We start from the raw sequence: 17453 nt of genomic DNA, 5'->3' as shown, positions 1-17453 counted from the left end.
GGAATTCCAAGACTGGGTTCCAGCTTCCTGTGGGATGGAGGTGTGAAACAAAAGCTTCACGTCACTGATGGACGACAAGACTCAGCTGGCAACAATGTTGCTGTTGCTTCAGGGCTTGGCTGTGAAGGTCAAAAGGTCAATGTGGAGTTTGACGGTGAGCGGGGAAACGCGCAAGGGAACCAATCAGTGATGGCCTTTTGCCACACACACACACACACACACACACACACACACACACACACACACACACACACACACACATTCAAGAAACAGGCGCAGACGGTGCTAAATATTCAGGATAAGCCAATGGAAAGAAGTTGTTTTTTCACTGTATTTTATGCAAAATTGATGGAAATGTGTCAAATATATATACATGCATATACACATGCATATATATATATATATATATATATATACCAGTTGCAAACTATGTTAAGCGCTGTATGCAAATCTGATATAAGGCTGAGTGTATTTCTCCAAACTGCACTGATAAAGAATATGAAGAAGTGGGACTGAAGCACTTTATTTTTTCTTCTACTAACTGGACGTATCAGTCAACTATCATCAAATGTTTCTGTTGTGATGCAACCGCATAAAAAAAACAACAACAACAGCAGAGGAACCTCAACAAACAGTGATATGAGAATGGAGATGGACCAGCATTTACACACTTGGTATTGTAAAATAGAGGTTAAAGGAACAGTGTGCAACGTTTAATGGAGAAAGAAATGGGACTGATTGAGTTTTAGTAAAAATGAAAAAAAAATTCTGGCCCCACAGCGTGTGGGTCTGTTGTGTGTGCGAGTTTGAAAGAAAGAAGCAGGATGAAGCATCAAAAAGTGGCGGTTAGCATTAGCACATTAGCACCATTACAATACACTTTCCTACTGCTGGATGCTGCTGAATCTTCCACGCTTGGCCTTTAAATTTGACGGTGGAAGATCAACGAGCAACTGCAGTGTTTTTTACGTCAACACCGACATCAGCTGATACTTGTGTCTTTGGAACTATTTTTTCAACTGGTCACGTGACCCCATACGTCACGTAAAGTGGTGCGTAAATGCATTATACTTTTAGCGATATGCCTCTGTATTGACATGTCTGAAAAACCCAAGAGAGTCTGGCTGCAGACCTGCACTGTCAGGACCCGCCTGCTCTGAGAGGTCCGCCTGCACTGTCAGGACCGCAAGTTGATTTAAAGCCTTTCAAATTAAACGCGTTTGGACCGCAAGTTGATTTAAAGCCTTTCAAATTAAAAGCTTTTATAAATTAAATTATTTTATAACAGAAGACGTGACAAAAGAGGGTACTTGGCGTACTGTGAGTGTCAAAAAAGTACAGCAGCAAAAAATAATAATAATGATAATAAAAAGAAAAATAGATCAGGTCGATAGATACCATAAAAGGCCTCGGCTTTGTTTTTTTAATTAATTTTTTTTTTAATTAATATATATATTTTTTTTTTTTCTAGGCAAACATTCTGAAAATATCTCCTTATTATAAGATAATCTCTAAATCATGAGATCCTGATCTCATATTTCAGGGATCTTTTCTCGTAATGACGAGATAAAATGAAAAGGAAACTTCTAACTCCGTAATCAGCGGCAATGATGACGCCATCGCAGTTAAACAGATATATATTTTTTGAGGAACTTTATTTAGAAAGAGGAATGGACTGACAAGAAGTAATATTTCAAAAATATAAATCTGAAACCAAGTACAGCGGAAAGCAATTCTATCTAGTTTCCCTCTTGTGCTCAGTGATTACCGTGATACGTAACCGAGTAGACCTCTCAGTGCAGGCGGGTCCTGACAGTGCAGGTCCTGCAGCCAGACCCCTCTCGAAAAACCACCTCATGAGTGTAAAAAACTTTTAGCGATATTTGAGAGGTTTTTCGAAATGTAGGCCTTTCCGTGACCAGTTTTTTTTTTTTATTGTGATATTTAGGTTTTGCGCAATTCTAGGGGTGATGGAAATGCAGCTACAGACTGACTGATTCACTGACTCACTCACACAATTACTGACAAAGCGCTCCAAAATCTACTTTTCAGGCCGGTGGTTTTCTAATTTCCTGCCGCCGGTGAAGAGTTTGAAAAAGAGGAAATGAACACCTGAGGCGCAGCAGCGGCAGGCCTGTGGGATATTTTAGCGCCACATAATTGTTTAAAAAAAAAAAAAAAGAAAGAAAGAAAAGAAAAATTCATTTGTTCTGCTTCATCACTAATCCTGGCCGCCACACGAGCTCTGCTCATTTTTTATAATCCGTCAGCTCTAATAAGTCCGACCATGTAGAGCCAATTCATTTGTATGGTACAGCTTTGACCTCTGACCTTTGCGTGGCGATACGAGGGCCATGAGACCGAGACTGGACGTGGTCCAGCAGGTTTCACGGGGGGGGATTTGGGAAACTGAACTCAGCTGGGACCGTGGAGGCAGCGACCGACAGACTCCTGAAATGTTTATTAAGAAAGCATTTATATTGACGTGTTCACACAGACTGAGGCCTCAATTCCCTGTGTGAAATATTCTATGATGAAAGAAGATGAAATACGACGTGCCAGCCACGGCTAATAAAAAAAAAGTCCAGCGGGCTAATTAGAGTGAGGTGAACGAGACGCTGGGGAGCCGTTCGAGTCTCACTGACGGATGAAGAGACACATCGAAAAGCGAGACGGGAAAAAAACAACAAGAGAAAAGATTTCACGGCGCGGCATGAGGTCACACTAGGTGTGGTTCCAGCGAGCATAACACCAGTTAAAAAAAAAGGCCCGACTCTGTTTAGTACAGGAAACCAGTACTACTCATTCTGTTTTATATTCTCCATTTTTTTTCCCCCCTATTTCTTCGTGAGTCGGGAAGATTGCAAGTTTAAATTGTCACACGCAGATGTGACAGTGGCGGTCCGGTCACTATGCCTCCAATTGATCATGCGCCCTGGCTACTTGGCCAAAGGGATTTCCCTTTGGCTGAATGGTTAAAGCGCGCACGGCTGTTACTCGGGAGTGTGGGGTTGGAAGCCCGCCCGGGCCCTCTGGGCCTTGCCACACAAAGACAACACTAGATGGAGCTTTTAGGTAATATTAAATGCTGCATTGTTCACAATATAAACAAGCTGTGTTGTTATCATGTGACGGCAGCATCTGCTAACATTTAAGTTGCTACTGATTAATTCATTTATAAACAATTTTAGCTTGCTTTCCCCACTACTGCTGCTAGCATCAAAGCTAGCTAGCTCGTTGAACCATGGGTGTATTATAAAAACTGGATGCCAGACTGGCAATGTGGCGGCACACCAGGTACTGTAGCAAAAAAAAAAAAAAAAACATGGTACCCAAAAGCATTTTCCCGATAGACTGCAGTACAAAAATAAACGCCTTCACGGCTCGCTGCTGCTGTGTGAAGAGAGTCAAAGAAACAGCGGCTAGACATCATTTACCAGAAAACAACTCCGGTCACAACTTTGTTTATTAGCATTTGCTGAGAAACATCAAAGCAGTGGGGAAAAGGGGGAGTGGGATTTGACAACATCATCCACGGATGGCTTTAGGGGGACGTTGAGAACAAAAAAGCTCCCGCTGATCCCAGAGTCGTTCGGTCACCGGCTCCTTTGTTGTTCAGTGGACAAACTCCTCTGCTGGCACTTAGCGGACAAGCACCATTAGCATTGTTAGCAGAAGGAAATAAGTGGAGGCAGAAAACACTTTTCCTTCACTGTAAAATGTTGGACAGCTGCTCAGTGAGGTTTCACAAGTTCACGGATTGACCATAGATTGGAGGCTTATTGTACATATATATATATATATATATATATATATATATATATATATATATATATATATATATATATATATATATATATATATATATCCACCGGGCAACAGAGCAGAACAGAACACGAGAGGAACACAATCCAAACGACCGTTACAATACTAATCGGCCATTGTCTCTCTCAATGCATCATCTTGGTGGCTTCACTCAGAAGAAAAATGTTGCGGCAGTTGCGTGTCAGAAGTCAATTTGACGACGCACTAGCGGACCGTTTCATTTGCCCCCGGAGCCGCAAGGAATCCTAGGGGAAATATGTTGTTGCGTGTTGTAAGAATTATGTTGTGTGTTACATTTTTAGTGCGAATGCGTGAGAGTATGTGTGTGTTAGTCCATTAAAGGGAACGTTTCAAGTACGTTGTGTGCCATGTTTGCGTTCGCGGCTGCGTGGACTTGGTTCTTAGAAGCTGGCCAGTGGCATTCTCGGTCGTGTGCGAGTACATTTTTAACAGCGCTTCTTAAATAGCTGCCGTGTTGTGTGTAGTATCATTTTACCGTAATTTCCGGACTATAAAGCGCACCTGAATATAAGCCGCACCAGCTAAATTTGTGTACAGATACAAGCCACACTGGACTATTAGCCGCAGGTGTTTTGTCAGGAAACGGGTCCGCGGAGCGGATCGGTTCGGCGGCTGCGAGCCTGCGACTCTGGACTCGCACCGCGGATCCTGTTTGCGGGGTCCCGCTGGTCACCTCGGTTAATTGGTATGGAGTCGGACCAGAACTCGAAGCAGCGACGCACCGGAGCTCACAAAGACGGAGCGCATAAAGACAAGAGAACATACAGACGAGAGCGCGAGCGATCTAGCCAGATCGACTGCCTTTAACTTAGGGCGTATTCACACCTGCCCTGTTTGGTTCGAACTAAACCAAAAAAGTCCCTTTTGCGAACCTTTTGGGCTGGTGTGAATACAAACCAGGAGGGGTGGTCTCGGTTCGCTTCCAAACGAACCATCGGTTGATGTGTGAGATCGACCGCACCGTGGCTCGAACCAGTTGTGAAATCACACACTGTTCTACACGTCACAGGCTTCCGTAGCCACAACCATTATGGGAAATGATGTTTTGGTAGCATTGTAGAAAGTTTAGTAGCACGTCGTCGGAGCGTCAGGCGGAACATGAGTCGTGGTTCAACGTGTCGCAAATTGGTAAACATCTCCTCAGAAAATCGACGTTGTATCCAAAGCTTCTGATGCTCCAAATGACCTGCAAACGCTTGTGTTTGTGTGGAAAAAAACAAACATTATGAGCACAACCAGTGCAGCACGATGGAGATCCACGATTGTTTCCGTATTTTACCGTGTTACCCCGCCCCCCCCGGACCGTTTTGTCCAATGATTTGCACGGTCTTTGCACACATGTGGGTTTGTTGTCAAATCCTGGGACTCTTGCGAAAATTGCAATGTGAAAAGGAACCGCACTAAACCGAAAAGATACATTGTATTTTGGTCCGGACCAAAGAAAGCGAACTAAAGGACTTTACTGGTGTGAAAACACCCTTAAAAGCTGCATCATATGCAATTCTTTGTTTGTTTTCCACAATGAGGGTTTGTGCATGAAAACTTCCTTTGCGCAAACTGTCTTGCTCTCGTTCTGTATTTGCTTCCACTTTTACTGCCTGTCTCACTCTTTCCCGAGCCCACCCAAAAATCCATAAATGGAGAAGGTCCCCTGGTGGCCGTTAGCTGTCAAAAAAACAAAAAACAAACAAAAAACAAACTGATTAGCCGCACCGTTGTATAAACCGCAGGGTTCAAAGCATGGGGGGAAAAAAAAGTAGCGGCTTATAGTCCGGAAATTACGGTAAAAACATATCTATTTAGACGTCAGAGGAGCATGACGGAAATATTTGCAACTTCATCGATCAAAATGCCGTTAACGATAAAGTCTAGTGTGACTCTGATGTGCATAGACTACTGTTCAAAAGTCTTAGGGTCACTGTCTGATTTCAGCATTGAACTCCATTTTAAGCAGCCTCATGAAATAATCTACTGCAATGCTTTAGGAACATTACTAGAGTGCAGGGGAATCAGTCAGGATGTGCTGAACACATTTTGGGATGGCTTTGACAGTTGTTGCCTTGAATGTCTCATTGAATGTGATTTTAGAGAATGAATATCAAGTGTGCAATATACGAGTACAGAAGTTGAATGCTTTAAAATTGAACATTTTCTCAATTCTCTCAATCACATTTAGTTGGACATTGGAAATAGTTTTCATTCCACACTGAAATGTTTATACTTGTTAAGCACGTCTTGATTACAGTGCACTCATAATGACTGCAGAGCATTCAAGATCATTATTTCATAAAACTGCTTACAATGGAGTTCAATGCAGAAATGAGTCAGTGACCTAAAACTTTTGAACAGTAGTGTGTATATATATATATATAAATGTGTGTGTGCGTGTGTGTGTGTGTGTGTGTGTGTGTGTGTGTGTGTGTGTGTGTGTGTGTGTGTGTGTGTGTGTGTGCATAGGCCTTTCTGCTAACATCCACAGCACTTCCACATCTTGCTCGCACCATCTGGTAACGTCACAGCTGCTCTTCTTTCTCTTGAAACAAACTTCCAGCTACTTCCAGTAAGACATCACATTCAATAGGAGCGGACTCCTGCTGGTTGAGGTTCACTTGGCCTTCATACAAGCCCAATTGCAAAGTTAAGGTTGTGAACTTGCTTTCCTAGGAAAAAAAAAAAAAAAAACACAAAAAAAACCATACGTGTTTCATATGTTCACGTCTCCCACGGCCTCATTTTCAAGGTGCGACAATCAACGCAGTGCATGGACAAGCAAGCAGGTCAGGCTGGAGGTCAAAGTTCAGACACCCGACACATGGCAGGAGGCGGGGATTTTAATCAGGTCCAATCAGAGCTCAGTATGCAAAAAACAAGGCTTGAGGACTCGTTGATGGATTCATCACAGTCATATGTGAACCAAAATGTGGAATTTTTAATTTTTTCCATTGCATCATCACTGACATCACACTGAGTTTTGCCCTAGGTTTCTTCCCACAGGGGAGTTTTTCCCAGCCACTGTTGCATCTTGCTTGCTCCGGGGGCCCGGTTGGTTCTCTCTGATTGTATAAAGCGCTTTGAGGCGCCTTTGGTTGTGATTTAGCGCTGTACAAATAAAGTTTTATTATTATTATTTATTATCTCGCTTGCTCCTGCGGAACGCCTCCTTGCCTGGCTTCATGTAAAACACCTAAACCAATCGTTTTTGGAAACGCTGACATCACAGCTCTAAAGTCCACCCCCCCGCCCTGCACCGTGAGGTGCAAGACGACCCCTCACAACAGGAGCGTCGGTCGATGGACCTGTTACTGCTGATCAGCCTGCGGTCTTCCAATTAAACCTCCATTGCAACAAACCACAATCAATAGTGAACAATAACACACAGTGCTCGTGGGTCCATCGTGGATTGTGTGCAAAGTTAAAATAAACACAACATAAGCGATTTGCAAACCTCTCCTTTTACTTTTCATTGATTTTCTTTTGGGTCGGCGGACTGGGATATTGAGGTAAGAAACCTAAATGGCAAAAACGTTAGCCAAGTTTTACTGGCATAAGTCACAACCCCCAGTCGACCTTAACACTGACCTTTTAAGGCTTTGTGTTCTAAAATAACTCGAAGAGGAAGTTCAACTCTGTCGTTAATCCACACCGTCTTTTCACGAGCGATCTTTCTTTGTATATTCAGCGGTGCTCATGTTGTTAGCGAGCTACTGCTTATTTAAATACAGCGTGCAGGCGTTAAACGTGCAGCGCCATCATCATCATCATCATCATCATCATCATCATCATCATCATCATCATCTTCTTCATCATCATCATCATCATCATCTTCAGTTGTTTCCAGCAAAAAAGTGGGGCGCCGACCAAGTACGTACACGGGAGAGGTGAGTGGAGTTGGCGGTCGTTAATGTGGACTGAGGTCGCATTCTGTTTGCACGTCTGTGACAAATGCGTTTTTATGCGACGCGACCCCCAAAACCACCTCGGGAGGTGGTTTCGGATGTCAAAACGGATTTGGGCTGTTTGCACTTGGTCATTTCATGCGTTTTTCGTATTCCGATGGGCAAAAAACGCATGAAATGACCAAGTGCAAACAGGGCCTTTGTTGAGTTTTGATGAGTGGGGGGTTGTGATGGAAGAAACCCCCCCGGCCTACTCACTCACTCACCACCGTCCCCAAACATCTCTTTTCTTCTTACCCACTGAACTCTGAACTATCCTGCATGTTTTGTTCTCTGGAATTTCTCAAGCCAATTAGGGTGAGATGCTGCTTTCTGCAACTCGCACACAATAAATGGCTCTTCACATGAGATAGGAGACAGACATGTGTGTGGGCACAGCATGTTGGGGGTCTGCTGGGGGCCTCAGTCAACTCAGCCAACAGAAGGTTCAGCTGTTAAACAGTCATCAGTCTTGAATTTGTTTTCATTCATTTCCAACCATTTCCAACTCTGTCTGTCCCTCTTTCTGCATTTTTTCTATTTCCCTTCACTCCAACGAGTCAAAGCACATTCCATATGGACAGCAGCGAAAGCAGAGCACTTCTATAAAGTTAAAAGTTAAAGTTGCAGTGATTGTCACATGGGACCACAGCATGTCCTCCACATTTGACCCATGCTTTGAGGAAGCAGTGGGCAGCAGCGGTGCCACCCCCAGGAATCATTGGGTGATCCAACCCCCCCAATTCCGATCCCAAATACTGAATGCCAAGCAGGGAGTCAATGGGTACTATTTTTTTTTTTTACTATTTTTACAGTCCTTGGTATGAACACTATACTACAAGAGACCACTGAGTTGGTCTAGTGGTGATCTGGTCTATACATATATATATGTATATATATATATAAACACACACATATATATACGTTAACTCAAACTCTATTTAATGGCACTCATTTTTTTAGCCCGCAATGAACACCTTGTTCACACCAGAGGCAGAAGCACTGACAAACAAAAATCACTCTCCTGGCCCTCTCACTTCTCCGTGTTGTGCGTGCATTAGGCCGGGTTCATCGGCGGTGGCAGCCCCGCAAAGCGCCGCGAACCGCGAATACCTGCGGAACGGAGCCCGCTTCCTTTCGGCAACCTCGTTAACCACATTGGCGTTCGTGTTGAAGGAGTCGTCGTTCTGGACAACATTGGATATGAAGCTCTAGCTACTCCAAAGAGCTGAGGTATTACTATCAATTCATTCACAAAGTGCTCTTGCAAATGGATGGTGAAAGGTTTTCCCTCAAAGCCCTTGGACTAAAGAACAAAGTGCATGCAAGGACTGTAGCATTTCCTCAGCTGCTCGTGTGACTCCTTTTAAGCTGCATTGCTGTTTTGTGTTTTGTGGTCAGAAGAGAACTTTTACTGTGATGTGAAATGCCGCTCCAAGACGAGCACTTTTGAATTCCCCACATGGGGATTGAATCGGCACCTTTCCGGTCACACACCTGCTTCTCAGACCTCTATGCCAAAATTGCTTTATTAAGACATTTCCTGAGAAATGTGTCACCTTGCAAGTAAACCAGGCTGATGAACAACCTGCGCGAACCGTAATAACCACACAGCCACAAAAGATTTTGTGTGATATTCACTTGAAAGTAAAATTGCAAACCTTGACATAGGTGTTTGTTAGTTATTATACATGTACCCAATATATATTTTTCAGCGTTTGCGGTGATATGGTATGGCCGCATCGGATCCTCGGTATTTGGTGTCTTCCAGCTATGAATAATTCTGGTACATTTGGGAAGTAATAGCAGTTACAATTTTCTCAGTGCCACCTCCAAGAATAAATGTTGCAGCTGCAACTTGTTCTGTTTTACCGCTGTTGTGTTGCGTCGAGTAAACCTGCAACAATAGCTGATACAAAGTCCTGCTATGCACCGTCACAAAAAAGGCAAAAATATGACACTGCGTTGTTGCTCTGTCCATACACTTTTCCTTTCTCACCTTATAACATCTTTTTTGTTTGTTTTGATTTATTTATTTATTTATTTATCTTACTAATAATGGTACTGGTGTGTTTTTTTGTTTTTTTTTACATCAATGGCACTGGTATTTTTTTCCCTAAATAAAGGGCTACTACTGAGTTATTTTACCGGCATTGTAAGGGCTTACTGATGTAAGCGTGTTATATCTGGTTTTCTTTTTGGCTTTGCAATTTGAGGATCCACTTGTTAATGTTTTTTGTTGTAATAATGGAACTGGTACTTTTAACGAGTTAGTTACATTACTGGTTTTCTTGTTTGGAAATACAAAAAATGTGTTCTGTTTGGTCTCCACGATCATAAGAATGTATTGACATTGTTAATGTTTTATGTCGATGTTTTGCTTAAAATTTGAACATCAGGTTTTATTTTGTTGTTGGTCTGTTTTATTTGTTCCAGAAGCTTTTATATAAATAAGGATCATTAATGTAACAAATGTTAGAATTAGTGCAAGTTGTACTTGCAGTTGCAGAAATAAAGTAAAAGTTGTAAGTATTTGGTTTGCTTTGTTGATCGGAATGTTCAATTTAATGAAGGTTAAGATACAAAAATATAGAAGAACTGAAGCAGTGGTGCACCCCAGGGGACGATGCTGTCACCGTTCCTCTTTACCATCTACACCAGCAAATGTCACCTTCAAAAGTTCTCCGAAGACTCCTCTATTGTCAGCCGTACCAGCAAGGGCAATAAGGAGAGCAGAGGTGTGGTGGAGAGCTTTGTCCGCTGGTCGAAAGACAACCCAATGAAGCTCAACTTCACAAAAACGAAAGAGTTCGTTATCAACTTCAGGAGAGGCAGGAGGCCCCCATTACCATCGAGGGCGAGGAGGTGGAGACTGTGGAATCTTACAGGATCTCGGGCATTCACATCAACAACAAGCTGCACTGGAAGGATAACACAAATGCCCTATGCAGGAGGGGGCAGAGCCACATGTAGGCTCCTTCCATGTAGGCTCCTCCTCCTTCTCCTTTGGAGGCTAAGGTCCTTTACTGTGCGCAGTAAACTGTTGGCCACTTTTTTTTTCTTTCTTTCTTTTTTTCGATGTACTTTATTCATCCTTTACAGGAAATTAAATTGTCACAGAAGCAACATTCATACAATACCCTCAAGACACTAGGTAACGAAAATAAAACCAGTCCCGCCGCAACTAAAACCAACCAATATAATGAAAAATGAATATACACAAGCTTATACTTAGTTTACACTTGGGCTTAAAACGTGCCCCCGCCCCACGATGAGCAGTGACTGAGGGGGGAGCACCTTCAGCAGAGGCTCACACTCGCAGGTGTAGGATGGAGAGGTTCAGGCGCTCCTTTCTCCTTTCTCTCCACAGCTATCAGACTGTTTACAGCAGTGCCCAGTTCAATTAATGGAACACACACACACACACACACACACACACACACATATAAAGCCCTAGCACTTTAAATTGCACTACATATTTTATCTTAACCTATTTTTAGGCTTTTTAATCATTTTTCTCATTATTATTGTTATATTTTACTCTTGATGGTGTTGCTGCTGGCACACAAACACTGACACTGTCCTGTCTTGTGTTTCTATTGCTGTACAACATGAATTTCCCCCTTTGGGGGTCAATGAAGTTTTACTCTATTCTATTCTATTAGCATTAAAGCAGTGCATCATCATCACCATCATCATCATCATAGGAAAGAGGCAGTGAGCTTACATTTAACCTTTTTAATTTGATGTCTTTCGAAATGAATTAGTAAAAAGGGTTTTTAAAATGATGTCTTTCACTTTTAGTTCACTTGGTCCATGTGCTCCCTGTTACAGACAGAACGTCAGTGTTAGTCCGACCCACTTATGTTCCACCAAACAGAAGCTGTGGCTTTTGTTCCTTGTTTGGACAGTTTGGGAGCTGCGACAATGAATGAAACGTCTAAAGTCGAGACAACAAAAATGCTGTCAAGTCAGCAGGACTGAAACACTTTTCTTCTTTTTCCTCCTGAACTAATAAATCTGCAAATATTTTAAAAGCTGTAATTTGGTCGAGTTGTAAACAGTCTGTAAAAATCAAACAAGCTGCTGCTAACACACTCTGGGCCTTTCAAATAAACTGTTCAAAAAAAAACCAAATTAAAGTTATTATCGTATCAGGAACGCAACACAAACAGGTTTTATGTAAGAAGATGGATGCTTCAATGTGTCACCCTGCTTCTGTTGTTATTACGTGTTATTACAAGCTCAAATACAGTTTCAACGCCACTCTGAGCTTTTTTCAAGGGGACAATTGTAGAGCAAACGTCCGTGATGACATCATCTGACCAGCCCAGAAAAAAAATTCCTCCATGGAGTTAAAACATCTACATCTACCGTGTCCACGCACCAAACCCAGCGGGATGTCACCCCGGGCCGGCAAGCTGCACCCCCTCTGCTTTCACCGCTGCGTGTCTGCTGACGTCATCGAGCTGAGATCGCATGATGAAGTGCGACAGAATACTGCGGTCAAGCCAGCCAACAGTTTCGGCAAAAGCGTTCGAGCGAGCAGACACTCGCTTTCTGCTTGCTTTGTGTACACCAGGTATTACGGTAACTGCTAACCGCTTTGCACAATGGCAGAGGAAGAGGGAGAAGCGTGTCGCTGTACTTGATTTCAGATGAATATTTCTGGAAAATTCCTAGTTTTCACACCATGATTCCACCGCACGCTGGTAGTACACCTCACCAGGATGCTCCACAATAATTTTAAAACATCTCTGATGTAGCATTTCAAAATAAATTTCATCCAAAAATGTGATTTTAATGTTGTACTGTACTGAATTTCAGATTATTTTTTCTTAAAAAATTCCTAGTTTTCATGCCACGATTCCACCGCACGCTGGTAGTACACCTCACCAGGATGCTCCACAATGATTTTCAGATATTTCTGATGTAGCTTTTCAAAATAAAGTTCACCCAAAAATTGCTATTTTATTGTTGTGCTGTACTTGATTTCAGATGAATATTTCTGGAAAATTCCTAGTTTTCACGCCATGATTCCACTGCAGGCTGGGAGTACACCTCCCCAGGATGCTCCACAATACGTTTTTCAAAATTTTGATGTCGCATTTCAAAATAAAACTATTATTATTTTTACATCAATTATATGCAGCTAAATGGAACAATAGAATTAGTAAGTATTTAAAATGTCAATTGTGTTACAAATGAAAAGCACACCAAAAAACATGAACAATGTAAACTTTAATACACAATACCAACAGAAGTACTTGGCGTTTGCACATACTTTTTAAATAAAAAACAAATTATTTACAATATAAAATATACAATATATACAGAATATAATGTCCACAATTGACAACTTAGAGACAGAGGGAACAATTCCAGTTACTTTCCCTGACTCGTCTCAGTTCTTCGTCGTCCATTCCCAGACACTGCTCATGAGACCATCTGTCACAGCTTTCACATTGGATCTATGAAATAATACAATGATATGAGACATTCAGTGTTATTTTCTTTACACATAATTGAAGTATTGCACCTACACTTGGGATTTAGAAACCCACTTCATCTTTATCTCTGTGGATTTTTTTATTTTTATTTTTGAATCTTATAAGTTTGCCTCTTCGCTGATTAATCTTTTTCTATTTTGCACAACCTTGTATTTTATTTCCTGTTTTTCTGCTTCTTCAAAAATAAAATAGCTACAAACCTGACGCTTCCAAAATCTGAAGAGCCATTTTTTCCCTCTCCTTTGCCATTTCCTTCTTTGATGTATTGAAGGTCAAGGCAGGAACATCTGGAAAGGCCTTGATCACTTCCTTTGCAATCTAAAATAAAGTTTGAAAACAGATGTGAAAGACTGTTTCATAAAAATATATTTGATTTGCACATTTAGAGCTGGTCATTTTTTTAACTCCATGATTTGATGTGGTTTTAATGAAATCATTATTTCCATTATTAATTTTTCTACACCACTTTTCGCTGTCACTAGTTTCAGAATAACAAAGAAGGAAACAGGAAGTGAACTTCTACAGAAATGATGCCTGATAAGCTGACTAAAGAAGAGTAGAAGCAAGTACATCTCCTGAGTTATCTATTTAGATTACACATTCCACTGTTTTGGTTGGCTCTACATTCACACAGCTTACCATTGTGACTATGACCCCGCAGCTAGAGCCATCTTGCTGCGTTGGATGGTTCAGGACTCCTCCTTTCCATGTTTTGTCAATCCAGTCAGTTTTCCCATGTACTATTCTTCTCATTTTGAAGTAGTCTCTAAATATAACTAGGTGAATAATAAAAATGAAAAATTATACTTGACACCAGCAGGTATAATGTAGACTCTCTCTTTTTGTCTCTCTCTCACTATATATATACATATATGTTCTACAATTCTACCTCAAGTTATAGTCTTTGGTCTCTATTAAACAGCAATTGCATAAGCATAATGAAGATTCAATTTTGCGAACTGTTCAATAGAAACATTTAACTTAAACCATGGTTAGTCCCACATTTGAAACAAAATAACAGGATTAGGTACAACTACAATTTCCAATAAAATATACAACATAGCAAACATAGTTGTTCTGTTAAGCAGATTACTGGTAATTAGCGACATTAGTACCTGATTCTTTTGGCAGCTCGGTCCGATTCCTCTTTCTCCATAGAATTTGCCGAAGGATCAACCAGAAACACTGTTGAAGTGACTGCATTTATGTACTAAAAAATATTTAAAGAAAAAAAAAATGTTAATGTTTTTGACAGATGCATTTTGATTGACATACATTTTTAATATTTAAAAGGGACTATACTGACCAGAAACTTCCAGCGGACGTCACTGATATTCACAAAGGATACAATACCCTTGTACTGTTCAAATTCGACCTATAAGGAAGACATACATTGACCCATAAAAACATATTTATTGGATAGGTCCATTTTCAGGTGAAATGTAACACATAATCCACACATTGTTGTAAAGACAGTAGATATACAAATTCCTTATAATTGTACCTTAAAGCTTAACACTTGCCGTTACACTCAAGGACATAAGTAATATTGTAATAAAAATGCTTATGTATGAGTCTTTGACAACTACTTAGTGCCTTTATTGTATTCCAACATTTTGTGTAATGTAAAAATATCCTTAAATCAATTACTTTGACAATTAAAAATTGTTCTGCACTTGGATTCGCTTCAACATTTCTTTTTGTTATTTTTCCACAAGACAGACATGTTTATAAAAAAAAAATGTACTTCATTTTGTCAGTCTACTTGTTTACCTTGGATAAACTTTGTCGGGAAACCTGCATTCTTTCGCCAAAGAGAATCACGCCGGCTGTGAAAGTGTGCTTTCCATGCTCAGCTGAGTTACAGCAAATTGAAAAACACTTTCAATAACCTAGAAAGAAAACAGCGAAATAGAAACAAAAAAATATATCAAGCTACAAACAAATCATAATTGAAGTAGAAAAAGGGGTTTTGGTATGTTGTATTTAGTGTGCACTAACAATTTATGTATATATATGATATAGTAATTTTTCACTTGAAGGTCCACTATAACGAAATACAACACATAACCATAACATTAAATCTAAAAGCTTTACCTCCCCTATCAGCCATTGGTGAGGTTGAAGAGTCTTCAACTCCGAATGGTGGATGATCGAAGAGTTTCCTCTTGTCTGAGTGGGAATCACAGAGACCACTACCTCTGTGCTCTGTTTTTTTCCACAAAGCGGTCAGCTGCAGTGCACAAGTGTTTAGAGAGAAATTGCATTCACATAAAAAAAAAAAAATTACACTTTACTTCTTTCCACTTACGTCTTGCTTATTTGGCCTCTCTTCCTTCAAAGAAAAAAAGTAAAAAATACAAGAAAATAACTCCATGAACATGAAAACACAAAGCATATTTCATTGATGCCTTGAGTGGGTGTTAAGTACCTTAGCTTTTTCAGTAATTTCCTGTCCTTCACCTCCTTCGGGCAAACCTAGGGCTGCTTCCTCTTTTGTCTCAGGGGCTGCCTTGGTCACAGGGGGTTCAACCTGTTGTCAGTATTGGTTAAAAGACACAGTTCAGAAGCATATTAAAAATGTGTGTTATTGTCACCCATTTGTTATCCCACCTCTACCCTTTTCAGGGAAATCAAAGTTTATGTGAGAGCGTGTATGATGTTGAGAGATCTGAAACACACGAGGACACCAGGAAACATCACTGGTGATGTTATCACTTGATGTATTGATGCAATGTTCACTAGAAATGGCAATCATAACAGTTTACCTTTCTTCTTTTAAAGACGAATGGTCTTTTGATGGGTGTCACATATTTTCCTCTTTTACGCTGCTGCCGTTCCTTCCACTTCTCCTTGTCCACTCTGAAAGTCTGTGAAGAGAGGGAGGAGACAGTCAGAGAAATACTTTGTTTTTGTGTGTACCATCACTATTACAATAGCTACCTCTATACGTCCAAAAAAAATGTTCCTCTATAAGCTACTCTTTTCATCATTTTTGTCTTTATTTATACTTTCTGTGTGCATATACTTTACATAGACTCTTTCTCTCTCTTCCTCTCAGTTCTCAGTGAACATATTAATGAAATATTTACAAACCTTTTGATTTTTTTTTTTTGCCAGTGTCCACAAATTCTCGCAGTTGTGCAGAATGCATGTGTTGGTACTGGACCACAAAGTCATCAAGTCTGTGAAAGGGACGGGAATGGAGGCGGATGGTTTTTTTTTTAAATCCCATTGGATTTTCTCCATTATCCCCTGGGTTTTGTTCTCTTGAGTTATGTTCTAGAATATTCAACAGGATAAAAATGAACAACAACAGTCATAATACTTTTCCTTGCACACAAAGGATTGTGACAAGACACTGAAAATGGCATTTTGTGAATGCAATATAGATAAACATACTTTTCTGGGAATGCTTTTAAGGCGTGTTGTGGAAAAGAGCGAAGATGCCGATGCAGGAATACTGGGATAATAAGTAATTTAATGAACAAACAATAAAAAGGGGATCGGAGCTCCGAGGCACAAAACACAGTAAAATGGGAGTGCGAGTGCGAGGAGGAAAGGAGGAAGAAGGTCTCTTATACACTGGACTGGGAGGGGAAGAGATAAGGAAGGGAAGAAGAGGAAAACAAAGCACAGAGAATCAGCACAAGCTGACACATTTACAGCCTCCTCTGGTGGACCACGAGGAGAATGTCTCGAGAAGGTTATACTATGAAACGAACAGATTACACGTGCTACTAGTGATCATATGACACAGAATACAACATAATAAAGAATAACCCAAGAATACATATTTCCCATTACAGGCGGTTGTATTTCTTACTGGCCTCCTCATATGCCTGACCTTCCCCGTGTCGGGCAAGGTCACCTTTTAATAGAAAATGAAAGATTATCTCTCTTCGCCATTACTAAATACTTGTCATAATGCTGCATTATTAAATGTATTTAACTAAGCTATGTATATATACGTAACAATGACAAACCTAGCATTATCTCGCTCCATAACCCAGCATATGGAAGGAGAAACCGTGTCAGGTGTTCAACTCGGCCTGGACAGTGGTAGGAGTTGGTTTCACCACTGATTGTTGGCGACAACTTCCTTGAAATGAACACCGAAAGCAAAGTATTCAGTAATATTGCAAAAACCAAAACAACCTTG

The 17453-nt window shown here is 40.7% G+C and overlaps 1 protein-coding gene across 1 annotated transcript in view; it reads left to right on the top strand.

Moving 5' to 3' along the window:
• The window catches only part of LOC142892570 (ribonuclease inhibitor-like), a 244527-nt gene that overhangs the window by 173812 nt on the left and 53262 nt on the right, over positions 1-17453 (top strand). The gene's annotated exons all lie outside the window — the stretch shown is intronic.

The sequence above is a fragment of the Nelusetta ayraudi genome, unplaced genomic scaffold (genome assembly GCF_046127955.1).
Source record: "Nelusetta ayraudi isolate G7.1 ecotype Tasmania unplaced genomic scaffold, CSIRO-AGI_Nayr_v1 ptg000037l, whole genome shotgun sequence".
In the NCBI taxonomy this organism is placed as follows: domain Eukaryota; kingdom Metazoa; phylum Chordata; class Actinopteri; order Tetraodontiformes; family Monacanthidae; genus Nelusetta; species Nelusetta ayraudi.
The sequence above is the reverse complement of the archived record's forward strand: the minus strand, read 5'-3'. Positions and strand labels throughout refer to the sequence as shown.